The sequence below is a fragment of the Adiantum capillus-veneris genome, chromosome 10, assembly GCF_014529385.1.
Source record: "Adiantum capillus-veneris isolate H3 chromosome 10, ASM1452938v2, whole genome shotgun sequence".
Classification (NCBI taxonomy): Eukaryota; Viridiplantae; Streptophyta; class Polypodiopsida; order Polypodiales; family Pteridaceae; genus Adiantum; species Adiantum capillus-veneris.
The window spans coordinates 58,948,888-58,952,446 of NC_140940.1; the positions used below are offsets into that span (position 1 = coordinate 58,948,888).

Sequence of the window (3,559 nt, forward strand, 5' to 3'; positions counted from 1 at the left end):
TAATGTCGAGAGCATGTTTTTTTTGCCGTTAACCCTCCCGCGCCGACGTGGTACTAGTTAGGGGCAAGTCCCTACATTATTTTAGGGACAAGCACACTATATTTCGGCTTCGTGTGTGTGTCCCATATGGTCCCGTGCCAACGTGGTATGGACTAGCACTGAGCAGGTTACACAAGGGCATGTTGCTTTAGCGTCCCTAAAACCCGTTCTTTAGCTTGTCCCGACTTGGAGCTGCTGCAGCTTGTGTCAAGCAGGTTGTTGTCGAGTAGGTTACACAAGGAGCAGCTGCTCCAGCTCCCCTAAAATCCATCCTTCAACCTGTTCCTTTTTGGAGTTGCTGCAGCTTGCTGCCCACATGAGAGAGAGAAAGGGAGAGCACGTTTTCTGCCCTTAACCCTCCCGCGCCGACGCGGTACTAGTTAGGGGCAGGTCCCGATGTTATTAATGAGAGAGACGGAGAGAGAGGGAGAGCTGTGCCAACCTCTAAATCTCGCTTTTCATATCTTTTCCGAGCAACATCGTTATACCTCACTCATCGGTACTGCTAGGAAATCGGGTCGAGCCGAGGGGAAGCTAAGCCGCTCAGTGTTCTCTGCTCTGCATGCCTTACAGTTTTCCACCTCCAGAGCCCTTGCGCTTCAACAGCGGCAGAAAGCTCTGTTATACAAGTCTTCATGTAGAGAGAGAGAGAGAGAGAGAGAGAGAGAGCGATCATTCTAGATGGGAATGTTGAGCAGGTGCAATGGCCGGTGACAATGAAAAAGAGGCTGCCACGCATGCGTCTGCTGAAGATGTCGATGACTCCGGGCCGTCGGCCGAAGAGGAAGACACGGGCAGGGAGGTTGCTCCCATTGTCAAGCTTGATGCTATTGCTGTCAGCACCGGCAAGGAGAACGAAGATGCCCTGATTGATTTAAAGGCCAAGCTTTATCGGTTCGACAAGGAAGGGAACCAGTGGAAAGAGAGAGGCGTTGGACAAGTAAAGCTCTTGAAACAGAAGGATGCCAAGAAGGTTCGGCTAGTCATGCGGCAAAGTAGAACCCTGAAATTTTGTGCAGTCTACAGGAACATCAAGGCAGTGATAAAACATGGGTGTGGCATGCTTCTGATTATGCAGATGGAGAGCTGAAGGACGAAATCTTCTGCATACGCTTTGGAAGTGTTGAAAATGCCCAAGCATTAAAAAAAGCTTTTCAGGATGCCCAGAAAGCCAAAGAGAGTTCTGGTGGTGATAAGGAAGCCGAGGAAGTTGGAGATTTGCTTGAGAACCTGAAAGTTGTTGACAAAGCAGGGAGTGAAGAAGAAAAGGAGGAGAGTAGGGGGCCGTACCCGGCTGGGGAAAATCGAAAAAAGTCGGAATCACACAAGATGCGTTTCAAAGCTGAATGGGAGGTGTCGACGGGCGTCGAAGCAGACAGAGAAACGGGGGAGGTGGGGGACGGACGTGTGAGGCGACCTCAGCAAGGGCCGCGACGGTCGCGCGGCAGTGAAGTTGGAAGCTGTGCGCGTATTTTCTTTCTATAGCTTATGGTTGCGCGCTGCGACAGCAGCAACGCGATGTTGTGTTGGCTATCTGGGAATCGCGTTCGAATCCCCTTCCCCTTTTGTAGGGGTGAGACCCATGAGAGAGGTCTGATATCAACGAACGTAGCAGTGGGACCGGATATGGAGGAGGTATCGTATGAATGAAGGAATATACTATAGAGAGAGCCAGTAGTAGCCAGTGTTCGGGAAGTAAGTGGGACCGGATATGGAGGAGGTATTGTATGAATGAAGGAAAATATAATATATAGAGAGCCAGTAGTAGCCACTGTTCGGGAAGTAAGTCAGACAGCAAGGAAGAAAGCGTTTCTAGTGAAGGAAAGTGATATAAGGGAGTAGTAGCCAGTGTTCGGGAAGTAAGTCAGACAGCAAGGAAGAAAGTGTTTCTAGTGAAGGAAAGTGATATAAGGGAGTAGTAGCCAGTGTTCGGGAAGTAAGTCAGATAGCAAGGAAGAAAGCGTTTCTAGTGAAGGAAAGTGATATAAGGGGTGCCCCATGAGGTGCCTCAGCTCTCTAAACATCCTGCAAAGCTGATTATGAAGGAGATGTTTTGCTCACTCCTTCACCTTTTATATTCCACAGGATTGTGTAGTTCGCTAAGTTGGTTATTCCACCTTGCTGTCAAAGTCTTGGATACCTTGTATGTAGAGCATAAATTATCATCAATTGTTCTCTTGAGAGAGAGAGAGAGAGAGAGAGAGAGAGAGAGAGAAATGAAATGTTATACTAAACCACTTCAATCAGCAAAAATGGCCTATGAGACCAAAGTGATACAATCTTGGTCAATCTAATACAATGTCTCGGTACAAATAAAAACAAAGTAAAGTGAAAAACTAAAATCGTCATCATCATCAATGCTCGAGGATGTCTAGCATCAAGAGTCATTCCAGAAAGTATTGGATCGACTGTCGAAGAGCATCGTCAATGTCCACCTTTGTAAATAGCTGTACTGGACGTCTCCCATGTCATGCTAGAATAGCCCTAATCCTCTAATCGGTCCTCCATCGATGATGTGGTTGGCCTTGTAGATGTGGGCATCTAGCTCTTTTGAGCTCATTGGCTATGTCTACACCTATACCTTTGGTATAGATAGGCTTTGAAGTTTGTTGTGAAGCTTGCTCATCTAATTGCCGAGTCCTTGCTCTAAAGAAATCAATGATCTGCCTCTATGAATGTCTCCCACTGTTTGATCTCCTAAAGAAACTCTCCATGTTTCTACGTAGCTCTAGCAAAAACAACCCGAGTGTGATATCTCATGACTCTAGCCAATGGTCCAAAGTGCTCTTTGAATAGACAATGAAGCGGCCTCACATCTCATAGTATACTAGACAATGACAAATGTGACATAACTCTGTCTCTAGCTCTATATGACACAACTGGCATGTCTTGGTCTCTGTTGGGACTCTCCTAAATCTACCAATTGCAATCTCAATCTCTAATTGATGCAATGGTGTGCACATCTGACGAATAGCCCATCGTATACCTAGGATAAATGAGTGTCCATATAGGCCAGTCTGATCACATATTCATCCTTTTTTAGTTGGAGAAGATGTTCTCTATGGAAAGCCATCTTTTTGCCCAACTCCTATGCTTGTTGTATCCAAGTGCTCCTCTATCTAGCTGAATCAGATCTTGATGTATGAGTCTAGTGATCTCTATCCGTATGGGAGATAGAGAGAGTGCATACACACACACACACACACACACACACAATTTAAAGCGTATTTAATTTATTTCATTACCCTACATGTTTAAGATAAAACATGGTTTTCTCATGCGTGTCTCACATGCACCCCCAACGTATGTACAAGTGTGACCTCTTTAGCTAGCATGACGACATGAGCTGCTGATCTTGGAAGCTGTAAGCCACAAATTTAATTCTCCATTAGTAGCAAGATATGTGGGCCCATTCAATAAAAGTGCCAATTTCTTTCGCTCGGTTTTATTTGCATTTGCTCGAAAAATGACACGCTCGGTTTTTTTTGCTCGGTGTATGGATTTCCTCCACAATAGAATC

The 3,559-nt window shown here is 45.8% G+C and overlaps 1 pseudogene; it reads left to right on the forward strand.

Annotated features, from left to right (window-relative positions):
- The first annotated feature begins 589 nt into the window (after positions 1-589).
- Positions 590-1,868, forward strand: LOC147448912 (ran-binding protein 1 homolog c-like; annotated as a pseudogene).
- Positions 1,869-3,559: the final 1,691 nt, after the last annotated feature.